We start from the raw sequence: 22,211 nt of genomic DNA on the forward strand, positions 1-22,211 counted from the left end.
AGCAAGACAGTATGGGAAAGGGATACACAAAGGAATGAATATCTATAATAGCAGTCTAGCACATTTAGTATGTCATTACTTTTAATGACATACTAAATATTGATGAAGATGTGGAGCTACCAAAACTCTCATAAATTGCTAATAGGTGGAGTGTAAATTGGTACAGCCCTGTAGGGAAACATTGGTGGAATCCACTAAAGCTAAATATGACCGAGCAGTTCTGCTCCCAGCAGAATTGAGTAATCACATTCACAAAAAGACTTATATGAGAATGTTCCTAGATTTATTCATAAAATCCCAAAACTGGAAACATCCCAAATGTATGTAAGTCAACAGGATAATGGATAAAAATGGATAAATAAATTGTGGAATAGTCACACAGGGGGATGATACATGGCAATAAAAAGAACAAAATCTCACTTCAGCCTAGATGACTCTCACAGACATTATGTTGAGCAAAAAAGCCAGACACAAAAGAGCACACACTATTCCCATTTATAGAGTGACCAATTGCTCTCGTTTTTGCACTGAGAAATCCACATCCCAGAAACCCCTCAGCTCCAGGCAAATCACAATGGCTAGTCATGCTACATTCATACAGAGTTTAAGAAGAGGCATAATCAATCCATGTTTATAGAAGTAGACTAGAGGGTACCTCTTGTGTGCATTTTGAATTAAAAAAGGGCAAGAAGGAACTTCCTGCAATGTGAAAATACTCCTCTAACTCTTGAACAAGATGGTGACTACTTGAGCATATACACATGTAGAAATTCACTCGTTGTACATTTAAGACTAGTGCAGTTTATAGAATTTATTAAATGAGCATTATACCTCAAAACAAGTTTTAAAATAAAAAAAAACAAATGAGCAGAAAACATGTCTGTAACTTAACTGGCTCTGTGACCTTGGCAATTTTGTAAAACCCTCTGAGCCTAGCTTTCTCACATGTAAAGTGGTGATAATGGGTAATTCCCATGGCTGTTGTGAGGTTAAATTAAAAGGGTTAAATTTTATTTATAAAGCACCTAGCATATATTAGACACTCAATATTGGGTCACATCTCTGCAAATCTGATGGGAAATGTCTTCCCTAAGGGAAGATTTTCTGTTTCTGGAATTTCACTCCCTAGAACTTTCCATGCTTGAGTCATGCATTAGCTTTTGACAAGTTATTTTATTTAACTCTCCCTCTTGGCAATCACTACCTGTGATGACACACAAAGCGGGAAACTACATCCCAGCAGCTACAAATAATAGCAAGCAATCTTTTGAACTATTTGCCTTGAGGAAAGGCTAAAAAGTTATTGAGTCGTGAGTGCAGTTTGCCACGTCACGATGTATTTCCCACTGTTTTCTTAGGCTATTTTCTTTGCCTCCTTTAAGATATTTTCTGGAAACTTTTGCTGAACGGTAGCCAATTGTGAGCGAAAGCTTCTGTAACCATTCTCTTGCTGAAAGTAACTCGGAGATCTCATTTTGCCACATGGAAGACAGCAGACTCTCTACTTCTCTTCCCTTAGGTCACAATGGCCTATAGGATATTGCTTTTAGAAGCAATGCTATAAGGAACCCTTTTTCTTGCACCAGTAGGAGGTAAGTCAATTCTAAGTGCTAGGCAGCATGTTTTTGTGCTTGCAGGTCCAGAACTGTGCAGACCCATTTCATTCACTTGCTTTTATGCCTTTATGGAATAAAATGTTCAGGTTTCTTTTAGGTTAACTCCCTGAGCATCCAGAAAGTCTACAATTTTTGACTAAGAATTCTTGTGACTTTGGGAGGCAGCTCGGCAGAGGTCCAAGAATACTACATATGCCTGTCTTCCTGTGCAGCACCAAGTTCTATTTAATTCTTCATTTGCCTCCCTTTACATAATGTCTGGGAAAAGTTCACATTATAAGCAAATATATGGAAGCATATTCTTTAACTACAAAACTCTTTTGAGTGGCATTTTGTGAGAATTATTCAGAGATTTGAGTTTAAGAAATATGTTCCTATATGTTGTTTACAATGAGGATCATTCTATGCTGTTTACAATGAGGATCATTCTAATTTCCATGAAAAAAAAATGAAACCTGAATTTGAATCCAACTCCACTCTATAAAGCTGTGCAACCTAGAACGAATTACCTAACTTGCTGCATCTGAAAACTGGGAATACTAAATAATACCTACGCCTCTAGATTGTTGTAAAGAAGTCATAGGAGGTTAGTACAACATCACCTCCATAGTAAGTGCTTCGTACGTGAAGGGTTTGTGCCTTTATCCTCATTCAAACGGCTTCTCAGGGCTCAGGAAGTCCACCTGGAGACCAGAAAGGGAGGACGGAAATCAGAATGATAATATCTTTACCTCATCCACACAAACCAGTTCAGACACATTCAAAGTTCTTCAGCCCAGGGTAATGTTTCACCTCCCTTCTGCATTTTGCTTTTAGTTCATTGCTCACCATTGGGAAGTGTTCTGTATATTGAGTACATGACAAGACCTTCAGAAATGTCAAATAACAAAGCCATTAGTTGCCTCAAGAAATTAGCTGATCCTTGCCTGCTTGTTTCTCAGAAAATCAGTAATTTTTTTCCAGGTTTTTGAAATAAAGGAACTGAGTCTTACAGGGCATTGAAGATTTTAAGGCACGCACCATTTTTCCCTTTTCTTCTGCCTTTGTATCCACACGTCTCAAAGAAATTCGGCACAGATTAGAGATACTGGCCCAGAGCAAGAATGGCTTGTACATTATGGTGAAAAGAATTTCTAATTTATTTCATACAAAGACTTAGCCACATATTTTGTGATTTTTTTAAATGGTTTGAATACCATTTGCAGCATTTAGTCTACTGATTTGATGCTGGCAATGATATAAAAATTTAGCTTTATTGAAACATGTTGCTTGAATTTAAAGCATACTGGGGTATTTATGGCCTCTGTTAACTCGTTTTTTAAAACACCCACTAGTAGAATGACTTCATTGGTCAGCATAATTGCTCGGCTCTCTCCCTCTCTGGGGGTTGGGAGGGCAGTGGATGGTTTAGAGCTTAGAAGTAGACTTAGTAATATGATTTCACGAAGTCAGAATCGCCAATTCCTCCCCTCCATGATGCCTGGCATTCTAAACAGAAAACCTACTCCTTCATTAAGGCTTTATTTCTTGTTTTATTATTTTTTAAAAGCAAATCCCTTTGATTGGCACCACTGTTCTATTCCTGGGCCCTGGTGTGCCCTCCTGTCTCAGTGATATTAAATGTCAGGAAAGGTCGGGCACAGTGGCTCACGCCTGTAATCCCAGCACTTTGGGAGGCTGAGGCGGGAAAATCATGAGGTCGGGAGACAGAGACTATCCTAGCCAACACGGTGAAACCCCATCTCTACTAAAAATACAAAAATTGGCCACGCATGGTGGTGCACGCCTGTAGTCCCAGCTACTCAGGAGGCTGAGGCAGGAGAATCACTTGAACCCAGGAGGTGGAGGCTAGAGTGAGCCGAGATTGTGTCACTGCACTCCAGCCTGGGTGACAGAGCAAGACTTAAATAAATGTCAGGAGAGCAATCTGAGGTGAATCTGCCAATAGCACGCTGAAAACCTGATCAGTGCTTCTCGGGGGAGACTGAGCAATTAGCCCTCTCCCAGCCTGGGCTCCTGGGTATCCTGGTTTTCTTTCTAAGCAATAGTTCTAAACTTTACCCAGTAACTCTGTCTAACCCAGGAAGGAGTCAATCTTGTTATATATTAGTCATATTCTTCCCTTTCATGACTTGCTTAGAAGCACAAATCTGGCCAAAACTGCTCTCCAGGCCTTTGCCCAAAGAATGTCCCTGACTCCAGTTACTATTTTTGTTTTTCTCCCCATAATAACACTGCTACCATAAATTAGGGGCCTAACTACTATAGCTCAGTTAATGAACTAGGCACAATCCAGATGTAAGCAAAACCTTTACCTCTATTTGGTCAGGTTTCTATTACTTGCATTTGATTACAAGGATGCAAACTGTTCCATCTTCCTACATGTTTTATTTCCTTGATTGATCTCTGTCCTTCCTGGAGGTTTTGTCATCTGCATAGTTTTACTGGAATGTACTAATTTCTTTCTGTTTCCTCCAGACATGGTGCTTTGCCCTTTCTCCTATGCAGTAGATCCCCTCTGGTTGGTACTTCTCACACATTCTCTTCTAGCAACCTGTGACTTCAAGGTCATCACTAGTCTTAATGTAAATGTACACACTTAAGTGTATATGGAGATCTGAGAACAGATTTGGCACTATCACTATCTTGTTATGACTTAGGGACTGACTAAGCCCAGTATTATGGCTTCAGAGGCTGAAGCTGGAGTGAGAATTGTGATCTGAGAAAAAAGCTGAAGAATGAACATATTGAAAAATCAGTTAGGATTCCAGAAGATGGATCTTGAGAGTCTAGAGAAGTTCTATCCAATGGAACTTTCTGGAAAATGGAAATGTTCTATAATATTGTGTGTTGTAGCCACTAGCCACATGTGGCTACCAAGTACTTGAAATGTGACTAGTGCAACTGAAAAACAGAATGTTAAATCTTATTTTCTTTTAGTTAATTTTAATTTAAGTAGCCACAGGTGAGTAGTGGCTATTCTATTGGACAGTTTAGAGGGAACTGTACATATTCTAAGGGGTGAGGAGGGAATGCTAAATCCTAGACATAGACCCTGTAGTAGGGAACCAAAAGGACATTATACTCAAAGGCAAGCTGGACAGCAGTAAAAGAGAATGGACAAGAGGTCACTCCAAGCATCTTTCTAGAAAACTAGCCTCACTACTTGCCTTGTTGGACAGGTTGAGTTGTGCTTAGAATTTTATAAATGAGCCCTGTACCAAAGATATCTAGATGATCCTTTTGGGCTCCAACTTTCCTTCTTTAAGAGATCAGTGAGATTTCTCTGAAAGGTGGCACAAAGCTCAAACACCATAGAGATCAGCAATAAAGCTTTAACTTTTGAAAGTCAACTATATAGCTTTGATTTCAATTATTATTTATTTTTTATTTAAAAGAGTTTCAGTTAAATCCATGTAGATTCTTTGGAAACATTAAGTATTTATTTATTATTGAAAAAATGTTCCTCACCCTTTAGAGATCTCAGGGCACTTGTTTTAAATAAAATATCTAGAAATAGCTGTAATAAAATTAGCTTAAGGATGGGGTCAGATAGGACCTTGAACAATCAAAGGCAGGCCTAGAAGCTGGCAGCTTGAATTTCTAGGCTGTATAAGTTTCCAGGAGAGTAGCAGCCTTTATCATCTTGTACTGTAGCATAAATCAGAATCTACTCAAGAATGTTTAAGAAGAAAAAGAATACATTGTTTGTTCATTTATGTAAAAAATATTTCACATGTCCAGCACCATTCTTGGAGCTGGGTATAAAGGAGTTACAAAACAGATGTATCCCCTGCCCTCAAGGAGGGAGACAAGATGATTAACAAATATGCAACTAATAAATACATATAATGTGTCAGAAATTGATTAATGTAATAGAAAGGACCAAAATAGAACAAAAAAATCATGAACTGAATGCTGGATTGTTGCTATTTTACACTGGGTGTTTAGGGAAAGCATCATGATAAGACAATATTTGATCATAGACTGGGAAAAAAGTGAGCCATATGCATATTGGAGAAAGACCTTTAAGACTGAGGAAGCAACAAGCCCAAAGGCCCTAAGGGGAGAGCCGAATGCCATGTTCAAGGAATACTGAAGACTGTTCTGGGGAAAACTGGGGCAGAAGATCTGGGGGAGTGTTAGATCTTAGAAAGGTAATGGGAGCCAGATCATGTTGGGCCTTGAAGGCTATTATAAATATCTTTGATGCTGAAAAGTGTTATTCAAAACTGTGAGATCACATGCAATCACCTAGGACAGTTTGGGCACTCCACACACTTACATATCAGAAAAATGAGGAAGAATCCACAAAAGAGACTTAGAAAGAGGGGCTAATCCTGTAGGAGCAGGAGAATAATGTGCCAGAAGGCAAGTGAGAAATGTTTCAACAGGAAGAAGTTATCAATGTAAGTGTTGCTAACAGGTCAAGTAACTTGAGGGATATGAACTACTGTTGGATTTTGCAAGGTGAAAGTCTTGGTGATTGATAGAGTAGTTTGGAGTGATTGACAGAGTAGTTTGGAGATAGGTGAGAAAAAAGGAGTTCTTGCAGTAGCTTAAGTGATAATGGAAGAGGGAGTGAGGAGATAGTGAATTAGGAGACTCTTCTACAGAGTTTTGTTTTAAAAGGAAAGATAATGGTCATGGGAAGCCATGGGACTAGAGATGGACTTGTAAAGCTGGCAGAAATTGTACTATATTTGTGTCTCAATGGAAATGATAGAGCAGAGAAGAAACTGTGATAATCTAGGAGAGTGAGGGTAATTGCTGAAGAAGATGCTTTTGATGAAGTGAGAGGAGGTGGGATCAGGTACATAGCTGGAGGAGCTGGCCTTAGACAGGAGCACAAACTGGTACCAATACAAACAGAAGAGAAGGCAAGCCCATGGGTATAGGTGCAGGTAGGTAGGTAGATGTTGGGATGGTAGTGTGTGGAAGCCCTTTTTTATATTTACATTTTCCCAGTGAAATATAATGCAAGGTGATCAACTGCTGAAAGAGAGATACTGGACATTCAAGAGAGAAAAGAAGGTGTAAACTAGATGTCTAAAAGGGTGAATGAGTAAGAGTCATCTTGGTGGATGGAATTAAAAGAACCCAGGGAAGGACATTTCCAGCCAAGAGAACTACATTGAGTGTCTCAAGTGTGGCTGGTGTCCTGGCAGGGATGGTGTGTGTATGAGATGGGATTGGTGGAGAACATGGTGGAAGGTGAGGTTAGAGAAGGAGACTGAAGCCTGACTATGAAGTGTACACCTTTAAGATTTTTTTTTAATAGTCTGCTGGTGAGGAATTGTCAAAGTATTTATGTTTGTCTATTGGCTTGATATTTCAAGACCCCTTTATTCAAATTATGCACAGTGTGCCTAGCTATACTGGAGCTTCCTTGGCTAAACTAAGAGACAGGAGAGAATAAATTTCCACCCTTTCCCCCTTGTTGGTCTGTGAGGCACCTGTGTGGACTCCTGTGGTTCCAACAGCTTCAGCTGGCCAAAGGACCATCAAGTAGGAATACTACGATTATTTCATGCTTTAAGATGATCACTTTGACAGGTGTATGGAGTAGGAATTTAAACTGGAAGAATCTGGGGCAGGAGACACAAATTGGAAGCCCACTATAAGTGGCTTACTACTGACAGGACAATAAAGGTGTGCAGGGACTGGAACGGCAGGGATAGCGGGGTGGGGAAGACAAATGAGGCTATTGCGATGACTGGATTTAGGGAGAGAAGGAAAAAGAACAGTCAATACTTTGTATTCATGAGGTGGTAGTAGGCAATTCAGGACATTCAGATAGTAAGTTAGTTTTTGTATAACTTCAGTTTGTGGTATTGGAAAGATATTTAGATAGAAGTATTCAATATATAGGGAAAGTGGGCCTAAAGTCAAGGAGAGAAGTAGAACTAAAGATGTACATGCAGAGATATTGGCAGCTGATACCACGGATATGGACAGGCTGGACTCAGGAAAACAGGCAGAGGGAGAGGAAAAGGCAGCAAGGACAGAACTCAAGAGCATGCAGCATTTTGAGAGGCTCAGACAGAGAAGAACCAGCTTCTGTGACTCAGGCACAGTCAGAGAAATTGGAGGAGACCCAGTTATTGTTCATCCTACAATTTTTCCATCATTCATTCTGCTCATGTCCATCTCCACACCCCTGAAGAGGAAGTGTACTCACTTAAGCCAACGGATGCTTACCAGTCATGACACACACCATATCTGAGCAGAAGCTTTAATTGTTGTGCATGCAATGTCTCTGTTTCTTTTGTTCCTATCATCCACTGTGACAACAGGATGGGCCAGATGGTGGCTAATCCTTCATCATGGGTTCCAGAATGAGAAGACACATGGATCCCTGCCAAGGCTATAGCCAATCTGCAGGTCCCATGCAATGTGAACAAGAAATAAATATTGGGTTTTGAAAGCCATTGATTTGGGGGTTGTTTGCAGGTGCAAGAAAAGCTGACTAACACTCTAATATTAAGGGAGTCGTGGGAAAAAGAGTAAAGGAAAAGGGGGTGTCAAATACTGCAGGGACGACAGTAGCATGGGAATTGAAAAGAAGCAACTGACTTTGGTAAGCCCCAAGAGTGTGAACAGCAGCACACACCTGTATGAGTCCAGGATCAGGGCTTACCTTGGGCTAGACAATACAGCCTATTTTGGACACTCCCTGTCTTTTGGTTACCTGACCTTTCCCATGTATTTTCCCATCTTAGTATCTCCTGGTATCCCTCAAAAACAGAATCTTTGTTGTGTAGTTAACTGTCCTTTGTATGAGGGTCTCAGATTCAAGAGACTTTGAGACTAAAAGATGTTTAGACTCTGTGAAAAGAGTGAGTGGATAGGGGTGCCTCTAATCACACAGTTGCCTACCCAGAAAAAATTCTGTCCTTGGTAGAATTCCTTATTATTACCTTGGCTTCAAGTGGTCTTTGTCATATCTGTTTAAAATTGTACAAGATCAAAAGGGTTATCCAAGAGCTATAGATTCTGCCTAGCTACATATAATAAAAGAGCACTCAGCAGGGCATGCAACTTGAAGGTCAGTCCCTGGTGACCATGTGCAGAGGACAGTGGCTGTGAGCTTCATATTTAGGTTTCATACCCAGGCTCAGAAAATTCCTAGATGTGTTAACTTGGACAGTTGTTTAACTCTCTCTACCTTAGTTTCCTTTTTTATAATGTAGAAAAAGAATAATATCTTTTGCAGAGTTTGATAGTGTTTAAATCAGAAAATGCTGAAGACGTACTTAGAGTGATTAGTACATAGCCTCAATAAATGTTAGTCATTAGTATACGTGTAATGCTATTCATATTACTACCCTATTTCTTAAATTTACTTTTATATGTAATAGAAGTCACAGCTTAACCCTTAACTGGGATTTAGATATGACTGTACATCAACTAGCAGGGCTGCTGCCAGGAGTCCATTTGAATGAGGGATTTTTGTTTTTTTGAGACAGAGTCTCACTCTGCCTGCCAGGCTGGAGGGCAGTGGCATGATCTGAATGAGGCTTTTTAGTGAAAGGAGGGTTAGAGAGCTTTCTCCTCTGCTGACAAAAGAGACAGCTTGGAGTGGGTCCCCTTCCTGGGTCTCCATCTCACAGTTGATAGGGTCCCCTTCTTGGCCCAGCCCAGCCAAATCTAGCTGATTCAATTCTAGGAACTGAGAATTGAAATCTATGGAAAGAGGGGCTGTATTTCTCATGAAGCACTATTTTTACAAGGATTCTTCTGGATAGGAGGGTAAAACAGCAGTGTTCACTCAAGAACCTGAGAATTGGGGAGGCTTTCTCATTCCTTCCATATGGAGCAGCAGCTCCAAACTAGAGATGATTCTGATTGTTTGCTTTACACTGACACCTCGAGGCACTTGGACAGCTCCTAAAGACAGCATCTTTGCCAAGAACGCCAGATTCCATGGTGACACTGGGGCTGTAGCCATGAGACATGCATGCACCAGGTGGGTTCTTGGGCAATGAACTTCAGTGATGAGATTAAAGCAGAAGAGTAGGAAAAGATCACTTGAGAATTCCTACATGACTTCAGAGATTCCCAGAGAGAATTTTCTGAGATACGGGAAGCGTGTTAGGAGCTGTGGCTAAGAATGAGCAAATCGTGGATAAGTATTATGAATTGGCCACATTTTAATTCCTAGTGTGGTGTAGCCTGAGACCAGAGAGGACACAGGCTTGGAGTTATGTAGTTGAAAAGGGGGCTACTCTTACAAGACAGTGTATACCCTTCTGGTAAATTGATCGGATTCCTCATATCCTCAAATTTCCTCCACCTCCCCCAGCATGTGTGTGAAATTTCACATTACTTGCAGTTTTACATCCCTTCATTTCTGGGATTCAAAATCCATTTTTTCTAGAAAAAAATTATAACTTTTATTAGAAGTAGTGCTGAGTTTATGAAGATAATACAAGACTCTCTTTTTCAAGACAGTAAGTGTGAAGAGCATAAGGATATAAATTTATGAAATAAGTTGGGGAGGGGCTAATAGTGGAAATTATGGAAAGGTGGGAAAGTCACAGAATAGAGGTTGAAAGCATAAAGGTTGTGGCATGGAGACAATTTTTGTCAACTTCACAGCTCTGATTAGGCTCTACGCTAACACTCAATTTAACAAAGTAGAACTATGCATTCTCTTACCAATTCACCACAGGGGTGGTCTTTTATTCAAGTGCTGAGCATGTCCTAAAGATTGTGTCTGTGTGTGTTACATAACACAATACTAGCTGCTGTTCCAGCTAAACCTTAAAATTTCAGTGGTTCAATGCAACAGAGTAGAGGGTGGGGGTTGTGTGCTGGACTTGGCCATGCTTAGCTTTTGACTTTCAAGGTTGCCTTGGGTGTGGATACAAAGATTCACCACCTCATCACCCTTCAAAAAGATACTTGCTGCCCCAGCTGTAGGGCATGCCTTCAGATGTCATCTCCTTTCAGGACTGCCTCTACTATAGAGAACTGCCATACCTGTGGTCACTTTCTAGAGTGGCCCACAACTAGAGACTAGTAAGCTCAGCTTCGATGGGCTGTTTTAGCTCTTGAGTGCCCATGGGGTATCCAAGCTTCTCATCAGGCCTGCTTCACAGCCCGACTTGTTCCTCTGCCCAATCCTGCTTTTCCTCTCCCTCCCATGGGTATTTATCCCAACACACTCCCTAATAAAAATCTAGCTCAGAGTCTAACCTCCATTTCAGAGTCTGCTTATAACCTAATGCAACCTAAGAAACTCTGAGAATTAATTAGTAGCTGGTAATGGGAGAATGCAGAGGAGGTCACTCATGGACAGTTTTGATCTGAAAGGAGCACATATCACTTCCACTCACAAAATTAATTAAAACTCAATCATCTGGTCAGTCATCTTGTGAAGAATCAAAGATACCCTGAAACACTGGATGCCTTACCCAAGAAGATAACGCCTAGTCCACAATTCAAATTATTGGGTTCCTCATCTTCCTGATAATTTTGTATGATTTTCTTTTTGACATTAGACAAACAAAGCTATGTAACCCTCTATCTCTTCATTTTGTCTTTGTTTCAGGAAAGTTCAGAAACAAATTCAGAAATAAATTATAGCAACTGTGTAATCCCTTACAGAATACATTTCTTATTTTTCTCAATGTCATGACCTATTCTTCTAATTTATCTTTGCCCTGATACTCTTTTTTCCTTTTTTCATTTATATTTGATCATGTTATTGTGTTTCTGCTGCAATCATCTCAAATTCTTTTTTTAAAGAATGAGTCAGGGTATATGTAAATAAGTGAATAAATAAATAAGAGCATGATTCCGTATTCTGTATACCATAGCATCCTATTACAAACTCTTCCATTACAGTTGGGTATTATCACAGGAACATTTCCATCTCATTATAAAATGAATTGACTAAACGTACAGAAGGTCTGGTGTGAATAAAAATTACATGCCAGGCACCTATTAAATAGCTCCTATTAGAACTTCTGATTTCCAGGCAGGAAATGGCAATGATTTATGATCCATTTTTAAACTTTTAAAGAATAGGTACCTATCCGGCAGATAAAATTTAATTATATTTAATTTTTCTCAAAGGAATTGTATTATTGTTTTGCCAGCCACTCACGTTATGTATTACAATCCTCCATTTTATGGTTGACAAAATGGGTTTGGAGAGGTCATCGCTCATAGCTACAAAATTAAGATGCAGAAGCACTGTCCTCTTGGGCTATTTTTTGTAATTAAATCCTCTGTCTAATTTAGAAAAACAGCCCCATACAGGATTTCAGTGCCATTGTAAAAAGAACATGACAGCCAATATCTGTGTGTTTCCATTCTACCACCTTTGACATACCCACCTACGCAGACTTTTATCTTCAGTTATGTGCTTCTGATATATTTTTTTAAAAATCAAGACAAGGTCTTACTCTGCTGCCCAGGGTAGAGTGTAATGGCATGACCATGGCTCACTGCAGCCTCAACCTCCTGGGCTCAAGCAATCCTCCCACCTCTGCCTCCTGAATAGCTGGGACTACAGGTGTGCATACCATGGGCTGCTAAGTTTTATATTTTTTGAAGAGATGGGTTTCACCATGTTGCGTAGGTTGGTCATAAACTCCTGGGCTGAAGTGATTCTCCTGGCTGGGGCTCCCAAAATGCTGGGATTGTAGGTGTGAGCCACCCTGCCTGGCTACTCCTGATATTTGAAATGACAATTCTACTTTAGGCTTTTTCTTTCTTCTCCTCTCATCATCCTGTGAGCATTCGTTCCTCAAAATCCAGTCCCACTCTGTCCTCTCTACTGGTATCCCCATTTTGGTTTTCATTTCTTACACTCAAGGCAGGCAGTGGGTCTTGTCCAGTTCAGAGCTTTAAAGGAGATTTGTGTATATGTGCTTTGCAGTGATAAGCATCCAAAAAGTGTCTCAAGGGACCCTGAAAAAGGCACAGAGCCTTCTGTGGCAAAACCCAAGCTTGAGGCTCAAAAAATCTCAGCTAAGGTGAACTGTTTTCTGAGAAGCCTTTGGTTTGTAAATGCTTTCTTACCACTCAGGGGCAGCATGTGTTTCTCTGGAATTTGCTTATGTGCGTTTTAGCTGATGCCTTTCTTCCTCATTATATTTTAAACCATATATCTGGGAGATCTCAAACTCCAACCGGGCTCTGAAAAAGGTGACACATTGATCTAGAATCAATAAAGGAAATACAGCTCTGTCCTCCACTGATAATTCACTTCTATGGGGCGACTTATAGCTTAAGCTTCTCTGGTATGATACATCAGCCGTGCCCGCCCTTTACATCTTCCTAGTGGGGCATATATTCTTCTCAAGATTATAGTTGTGCTTGCAGTTCCCTAAGTGATTTAGTCCCATTGAAACAATGATATTTATATGTTTGTGTATTTATTTACTGCTTATCCATTCACTCATTTCCTCATCATTCACCTACTTATCCGCCAAACATTTTTTATCGTCTTCTAAGAGCCAAGTGTTAAAATATAACTTCCATGAAAGCAAGAGCCCTGCCGATTTAGTTAATTGCTATATCCTCAGGCCTTAATACTGTGGCTATCACTGAATAAATATTTGGTAATTTAATAGAACACCTATTGTGGCAGAGATTGCTAGTTGCCTACACCAGCATCCATTCTTTCCTTTAGCCCTACTTTAGAGAGCCTTGATTTTATATAGGCATATTGCCACTGAACCCTTCTTGCAGCTAGTTATGGCCATGGGATTTTATTCAAGTCTGTGGCATTAAGAGTAACTGCAGTGTGATACTACTGGGGAACTTCTTAAAAGGGGTTGTTTCAGCTACACAAGATTCTCTTTTTGACCATCTATTTACCTTCTCTTCTAGCTTGCAACATACATTGTTATTCTTGTGATTGAGAAATAATAATAATTTATATAGAGAAGGTGCACAAACATTAATCATGTAAGTCAATGGATTTTCACATGCACATATACTTGGGAAACCATTACCCAGATTAAAATATAAAATATTTCCAGAACCTCAGAAACCTCCCTTATGACTGTCCCTGTCAATAACGTTCCCAGGGGAAAAAGTTGGATTTGTTTTGCTTGATTTTGAATTTCATGTAAACAGAATCATACAGTTTATCAGCCAAGGTCTCATCAGGAGACAGAAACAATATCATTAATTTGAACAGGGAAAAATTAATATAAAGAATCATTAAACAGGAAGGAATAGTTAATCACTAAAATGGTTAAAAGAGGATTAGAAGGAAGACAAAAGTAGCAAAACAAACTGCATTTAGATCTGAGAGTGGTCAATAAGAAACTAGGAATTTAAAGAAGGCTGTACTCTCACCCCTGGGATTTGTACCTGGTTGGAGAGGGTTTAGTTGTCACGGGAACAGGCAGCCTGCTATGGCCAAGAACTTTTCTGGAAGGTGTGAACTAGAACTGGCCCATAGAAGTGGCCTGCCTGTTGATGGAGGAATTTGCTGGAGGGCACAGCCCTGCATGGATTTGTGGGGGCTGCTGGAGTGAGCACTACTGGGCAACTCAAATGCCAATCTGCCAGCTGCTGGACACACCAAAAACAGTATCATGGAGCCATCAGGGAAAGCTGTTTTTGCTGCAGATTTGCAGTGATCCTCCACGGCCATTTTTGGACAAGCCTAATATTGAGTAAATTGGCTAAGGAGAATGTTTATAGGGTGAAGTGCTAGTATCACAAAGGCAGGGCAAAGAGTAGATGTGGAGCTGAGAGGCAATAAATCAATAACTGCCACACATAGTATGTACTTTTTTTGTGTGCCTGTCTTATTTCATTCCTAATTATATGAAGACTGGATTTGATAGCTGGAGCTCCAGCAACTGCCTGGAACTAGGAAGTGACTTTGAACATGGAAGCCGTGTTCTAACATGGTAAGCAGAACGATAAGAACCTGAGTTCCTGGTGACAGCAATGGAGCATCCCTACCAGCCCAGGACTTATAAATCTGAACTTTTTTTTTTTTTTAAACGTTAGAGGGAAATACTACTTACTTTCTTTTGTTTAAGCCGTGTGATTTTTTCCCCATCAAATAGCAACTAACAAACTTGTTTCAGATTGTTCCTAATGTGGATGAGATAGTCATGTCAACAAAACCAATATCCAAATGAGAAAGGTAAGTGAAGCGATGAGTATTGAGTCTTTTGTCTCTTCCAGGCCCTGTGCTAGATACTTGTGTTACTGTGGAGATTCAGATATTCCTATCATTTGATTTTATGCCCATTCATCATATCAGCCAGCACAGATTGATTTTGAATCTAGATTTTTTTTTACTTCTAGGTCTTTGCTTTATTCTTTAATAACCCAAATGTCACCTGATTACTCTACCACTTAAGAACTAAGATTTCCTAAGTATTTAGTTTTGCCCCTCCCACCCCTACCAGAAGTCTAAAACTTTCTCTCAAATTTCTGTCAATTTAACAGTTGTAGGTGAGGATGGGGAAAGGTTGTTGTGTAATAGGTTTACATTCTTACAATTACCTCTGCCTTTGAACAGCTTCTTCGGGTTGCAGATGGATTTTGCATATTGTGCATACACTAATATTCATACTGTATCAACTCAGCTATAAAACTCAACATTTATCAGCTTCCACAGAGACACTCACTTATACAACTCAATATCTAAGTAAGTGTGATAGTCCTTATTGAAGATATAACACAATAGTAGTCAGAAAAAATCTCTACTTTTATGTTTTATTATGTCTTTTGAAAGGTAATATATTCAGATGGTTCAATATTAAAGTGAGAAATGGTATATAAACGACCAAATTTTCTACTGGATTGTTGATCTTTTATCGATCGGTAGAAGCTCTTAATATATTAAATGAGCCTTTTGTAATAAGACTGCAAATATATTTTCTGAGTTTGTCTGTTTTCTTTTGATCTTTTCATAGTGATTTTTCCATGAATATTTATTTAAAATTTTTATATAGTCAACTTTTTCAATTTTTTCTTTTCTTTTATGGCTTTAGGGTATTGTTTTTAAGTAGAAAGGTCTCCTACACTTTGTGATTATAAATAATTCTTCCATTATTATTATATTTTCCTAATAGTTTTAAGAATTTTTTACATGTACATTTAAATAATTGATCTATTGAGAATTTCTTATATAAAGTGCTGGTTTAGATCTAAGTTATATTTCTTTATATGGCTAACCCAGTTACCCCAATATCATTTAATTCTTAATATTTTTCTCATTGATTTAAAATACCACTTTCATTTTCTATTAAATTACCCTTGGCATTTGTTTATATAAGTGGATTCTATTTTGTTACAACGTTGCCTCTTCTTGAGCCTGTATCACAATACTATAATTATTTAGGTTGTATGATATGTTTTAGTCTCTTACAGGGCTGGTTCTTCTTCATTACTCTTATTTTTCAGAATGTTTTTTACTTTCCTTGACTTGTTTATATTTTCATATGAATTGATAATTACTTTGTCCAGGTGCATGAATAAAATCCTACTGGTATTAATATTGAAATCATATTAGAGCTACATATTGACTTTGGAGAATTTACATTCTTTTGAGTCTTTGCGATATTGTGTCTTCCTAGTCCATACTTTCCATCTTTGCATTTGTTCATGATTTCTTTTGTCCTTGAAGAGTACATTAACGTTTTGTGCTCATAGACCTTATACATTTCTTGTTTTTCTGTTAATTCTCTTAATTCATGGTATTTAATACTATCTTCAATTATTGATAAATTTACAACCTCTTTACTCTAAAATGTCAGCAGTTCTGAGCCTGAAGAAACCCCTGTACTACACTATACTCCCTTCCAGCTACACCAGACTTCTCTTTGCTCTTAAAATATGCCAAACTTCCCCCATCTTAGGACTTTTGCAAGCTGTTTCTTCCCCCAGGAATGCTCTTTTCTCAAGATTTTTACCTAGCTGTCTCCTTGTCTTTCAGGTGTCAGCCCAAATACAACCTCTTTAGACAGTCCTTCCTCGACCAACAGCAAAGGAAGTTTCTTTACAGAACTTATCACTTCTGATACTTTAAAAATGGATTTGATGGTAGTGACTTTTTATGTTATGTACTACTAACTACTGAATCTCTAGTATCTAGAAAAATTCAGTCTGTTGAATTAAACTCTAAATAGCACTTCTTTCCTTTGTCTCCTATAAGGTTTTCCCCATTCCTACTTTTCCTGACATCACATTTTCCTTTTTTTTTAGATGGAGTCTTGCTCTGTCGCCCAGGCTGGAGTGTAGTGGAGCGTGATCTTGGCTCACTGCAAGCTCCGCCTCCTGGTTCATGCCATTCTCCTGCCTCAGCCTCCGGAGTAGCTGGAACTACAGGTGCCCGCCACCACACCCGGATAATTTTTTGTATTTTTACTATTAGTAGAGATGAGGTTTCACCGTGTTAGCCAGGATGGTCTCGATCTCCTGACCTCGTGATCCACCCGCCTCAGCCTCCCAAAGTGCTGGGATCATAGGCGTGAGCCACCGTGCCCGGCCGACATCACATTTTACTTCCGTCCATCAGCTCCTCAGTTTAGGAAAATCTTATCTTCCTAACAAATAGAAAACTCTTGTAGCCCAAATAAGAGGAAAAGATGAGGCCTAATGTTTAAAGTCCTGATGGATTCAAAGCCCTGATGGAGACTCTCCACTCCTCATACCTGAAGTCTGAATATTTGTCATCTCAGATTATCTACAACTAAGGAGGGAACCTGACTTTTTCTTTGTCCCAGAGTGGGCAGGTTATTCTCCCTCCCAATACAAACCACCTTGAGGAAAAGACACAACTTATTGGCATAAATGGCTGGGATTGTTCTGAGGTTGTTCATAGGTTCAAAGAAATTGCTGCAGGGACTAGAACAAGGCCTCACACCACCAAGATTTTCCTCACTTCTTCAAGCAGCCTTCTGCCTACCTGTCCCGCATGGCGTCATTCCTCAGAAGGCTTCTCCAGGCTCCTGGTAAGATGTGGTCTGGCTGCCTCTTAGTTGACTAACTGTAACTTAAAGAGGGCATCCTTTCCCAAAGAGCTTATATAAAGAGAAAAACTTTTGTTGGCCCTTCATGGGTCACATGTCCATTCTTGGACCAATTACTATATCACAGGAATGAATAAAGAGCTGTGATTGGCCAGGTTCTGCTCGTGTTCCCTTGCCGACCACAGGGGTTGTTTCTGATGCTGCTGGGGTTTGAGTGCAGAAGAAATGCATGGACAGGGAAAAAAAGTAGCCAGCGAATCTCCCTCAGGTGCATATTAAGTAAGTGGCTGGAATTTGAGACTTTTCCATTGTGTGTATAATATTTAAAACATGATGTACTGTACATGAGACCTAATTACATAAGAAGGCAGTGAATTAAATAATAGTTGAAGCTTATGTTTTGACATGCTTGTCTTTATTTTAGCACTTTTTATTTTTATGTTCAGAGTGTTTTGAGAATTTGGCATCGATTTTCAGTATTGTGTACCTTTACTCAGATTTTGTTACTTTATTGTTATAGTTCAAAATTCCAGTTGTTTAACCCAATCATTGCCTTCCCAGAGGGATTAGGATCATGTAGATCAAGTCCTGTGTCCCTTCTAATTTCCATGAGAAGCTGTGTGATTCAGACAAGGAGGATGGTGACTTATGGTGTGAATATGTTCTACTCTGTGAAGAAGATGTCCCAACCTCACTACCAAACTGCCAGGAAGAGTCATATGAAATTTGTAACATGTAATTGAGAAAAGACAGAGCTGGGCCCTCTCCAGAGGGTCTGAGTTCTACTGTAAACTCCATCCACCATTACATTGAAAACTTTGGGAAACCAAGTAAACATCTCAGACCTTTGAGTTGTCTTTATCTGTCAGATGGGGATTTTTAATGCCAGTCTCACAGAATTGTGAAAATAATAAACAGACAAACCTTGATTTACAATGGTTTGAATCCAGATTTTTCAACTTTACAATGGTGCAAAAGGTATAAGATACGTTTTTGCAATGCCGGGCAGAACCCACAAGCCACAGCCCCATGGTCATGAGCGTGAAACAATTGATACCCTAAAATTTACTATGTTTCCAGGTGATTTTGCCCAACTGTAGGCTAAGATAAATGTTCTGAGCATGTTTAATGTAGGCTATGATGTTTGATAGGTTAGGCATTTTTGACTTAGCAATATTTTCCATTTACAATGGTTTATCAGAATATAACCCCATCATAAGATGGGGAGCATCTATATATGTGAATGTACTCTATAACTTGTAAAGCACTATGTGATCATAGTCAAGCTGTTTTAAATCTTTTAGGTAGGCCAGGCATTGTGGGTCACTCTGTCATCCCAGCACTCTGGGAGGCCAAGGCAGGTGTATTGTTTGAGTTCTGGGGTTCAAGACCAGCTTGGGCAACATGGTGAAACACCGTTTCTACAAAAAAAAAAAAAAATAGCTAGGCATGGAGGCACATGCCTGTAGTCCCAGCTACTCAGGAGACTGAGGTTGGGGGATCACTTGAGCCCAGGAGGCAGAGGCTGCAGTGAACTGCGCTAGCATAATTAGACTCCAGCCTGGGTGACAAAGTGAGACTCTGTCTCACCAAAAACAAATAATAATAATATTTAAGGTAACAAAATAGATAATCAATACTACAATCATAAATAAAGTTCTAACAAAATACAAAGCATTTATAGTCTGTACTATTCATTTTGCAACACAGCCAGAGATACTTTGCACATTCCCTGTCTGCGTATATGTAAAACTTGTCCTCTTAGAAAGTGTTTCCTTGAAGAAAAAACCAACATGACATCATATATATTATTTTCCAATAACAACATAACGTTTACTATATAGCAGGCCCCCTAGAAGGCACTCCATAAATGCATATAGTGTTGAGTTATGTTGTTGAATCATGGAGTAAGTGAAAGTAGGATTGAGGCAGTTGGAGAGAGGAAGCCTGGGAGCAGTAGTGGAACTGGGGCCTTTAGTTCTTGAATTCATAAAGGTGACTCCAAAAGCAAGTTTAAACAAGATGTTAGTGATCTAGATTAGGATTCACTACTCAAGTCCCACCATACACCTCTTGCCTTCAGAGTTCTGACAGACAGAGAATAAACACAGAGAATTGGACAAAGTAGGGGAAAGAATGAGCTTTAGAAGGGCTTTCCAGAATGGCCAGAGTACAGAATGCAGTGGGGTTTCCTTTACCCAACTCTTAGAAGCCTCCCAGTCTTGACTTGCCCACTAGTTTAGGTAATGGAACAGGAGCTGTATTGGCTTCACTAATTAGGGCCTGCCTGAAAGAATCAGCTGAGCCTAGGCTCTTGAAGGTTGGATTTGTTTCCTATTGTTACTGTAACAAATTACCACCAACTTAGTGGTTTAAAAAAACAAATTTCTCATTTAATAATTCTAAAAGTCAGAAGTCTAAAATCAGTCTGGGTGGGCTAAAGTTGAGGTGTTGGCAGAGCTAGTTCCTTCATGGGGCTTCCCACATTCCTTGGCTCCACATCTCGCTCTGCTACCATCATCATATCATCTCCTCTTGGACTTCAATCCTCTTGCCTCACTCTTCTAAAGACCCTTGAGGGCTGGGCGCGGTGGCTCACACTTGTAATCCCAGCACTTTGGGGAGCCGAGGCGGGCAGATCATTTGAGGTCAGGAGTTTGAGACCAGCCTGGCCAAAATGGTGAAACTCTGTCTCTACTAAAAATACAAAGAAGTTAGCCAGACATGCTGGCGCATTCCTGTAGTCCCAGCTACTCGGGAGGCTGAGGCAGGATAATCACTTAAAACTCAGGAGGTGGAGGTTGCAGTGAGTCAAGATTGTGCCACTGCACTCCACTCCAGCATGGGTGACAGAGCAAGACTCCGTCTCTAAAAAAACAAACAAACAAACAAAAACAACAAAAAAAAACACCTTGTAATTACATTGGGCACACACAGATAATCCAAGCTAATCTCCCTAAGGCAAGATCTTTAACTTAATCACATTTGAAAAGTCTTTTTTTGCCACGTAAAGTAAAAGATTCTCAGATTCTGGGGATTCAAATTTGGAAATCTTTGGAAAGGGCATTATTCAGCCAATAACAAAAGTCTAAGAACTCAAGACAGAGAATGAGAAAGGTGGTGACAGGAACTGCTGCCAGAGGCTTCATGTAGTTGGCCCCACCCTTTATCTATTGCAGTGCAATGACTATCGGGCTTTTCTCTGAGTCTCACCATCAAATTAGCCTCTTCCCCTAAGGGACAAGTCCAGGTGGTGGTAGAAAGAGAATCTAATGCTCCCTCATGAGGAAAGAGGCATCTGTCTTTTCAGGCAATGTTTCCCCACAAGAGTGAGGGAAGAAGCTGCTGGAAACCATGGTTGCCTCCTTTCGGTTCTCTCTAGGGCCACCTTTGAAGAAGGACATAGATATATAGAATGAAGACACTGAACCACAGGCTACTTCCTGCTCACCATCCTTTCTTCTCCCTCTCTCTGTAACCCTTTCAGCTCTTTTCTTTGTTCCAAATTTCAGGAAGAAAAATGAAACTAAAAAGGGAAAACAATAGCAACAAAGATCAAAATAAATAACAAGGAAGCAGAGAGAAGAAAGAACATGGTGAAGAGGGTGAAAAGTGTTGTCATTTGGGGTGAATTGCAGAAAGAAATAAATTATTGTTCTTATATATAAGTCAGATCATGCAGTATTTGTCTTTCTGTGTCTGGCTTATTCACTTAACATAGTGTTCTCCATGTTCATTCATGTAATTACTAGCCACATGTAGGAGAATGAAACTGGATCCTCATCTCTCATCTTATACAAAATCAACTCAAGATGGATTAAGGACTTAAACCTAAGACCTGAAACTATAAAAATTATTCTAGAAGATAACATTGGAAAAACCCTTCTTGACATTGGTTTAGGCAAGGATTTCATTACCAAAAACCCAAAAGCAATGGCAATAAAAGCAAAGATAAATAGCTGGGACCTAATTAAACTAAAGAGCTTTTGCACAGCAAAAGAAACAGTCAAGAGAGTAAATGGACAACCCATACAGTGGGAGAAAATCTTCACAATCTATGCATCTGACAAAGGACTAATATCCAGAATCTACAATGAACTCAAACAAATCAGTAAGAAAAAAACAATCCCATCAAAAAGTGGGCTAAGGACATGAACAGATAATTCTCAAAAGAAGATATACAAATGGCCAACAAACATATGAAAAATGCTCAACATCACTAATGATCAGGGAAATGCAAATGAAAACCACAGTGTGATACTACCTTCCTCCTGTAAGAATGGCCATAATCAAAGAATCTAAAAACAGCAGATGTTGGTGTGGATGCAGTGATCAGGGAACACTTCTGCACTGCTGGTGGGAATCTAAACTAGTATAGCCACTATGGAAAATAGTGTGGAGATGGCTTAAAGAACTATAAGTAGAACTACTATTTGATCCAGCAATCCCACTACTGGGTATCTACCCAGAGGAAAAGCAATCATTATTCAAAAAAGATACTTGCACACACATGTTTACAGCAGCACAATTCACAATAGCAAAGTCATGGAACCAACCGAAATGCCTATCAATCAACAAATGGATAAAGAAACTCTGATATATATATATATGTGTGTGTGTGTGTGTGTGTGTG

At 39.5% G+C, this 22,211-nt stretch overlaps 2 long non-coding RNA genes across 2 annotated transcripts in view; one reads left to right on the top strand and one right to left on the bottom strand.

The window, feature by feature from the left end:
- Positions 1-266: 266 nt before the first annotated feature.
- Positions 267-22,211, bottom strand: part of LOC129526235 (uncharacterized) — a 272,494-nt gene continuing 250,549 nt past the window's right edge. The window contains exon 4 of the long non-coding RNA XR_008670834.2: positions 267-2,299. This is a non-coding gene — a long non-coding RNA (uncharacterized lncRNA). The remainder of the gene's footprint in view (positions 2,300-22,211) is intronic.
- LOC134757004 (uncharacterized) lies at positions 1,453-21,206 on the top strand. Its single transcript, XR_010130578.1, has 3 exons — positions 1,453-1,592; positions 16,812-17,857; positions 21,091-21,206. It is a non-coding gene; the product is annotated as an uncharacterized lncRNA (long non-coding RNA).

Source organism: Gorilla gorilla, chromosome 14 (genome assembly GCF_029281585.2).
Source record: "Gorilla gorilla gorilla isolate KB3781 chromosome 14, NHGRI_mGorGor1-v2.1_pri, whole genome shotgun sequence".
NCBI lineage: Eukaryota > Metazoa > Chordata > Mammalia > Primates > Hominidae > Gorilla > Gorilla gorilla.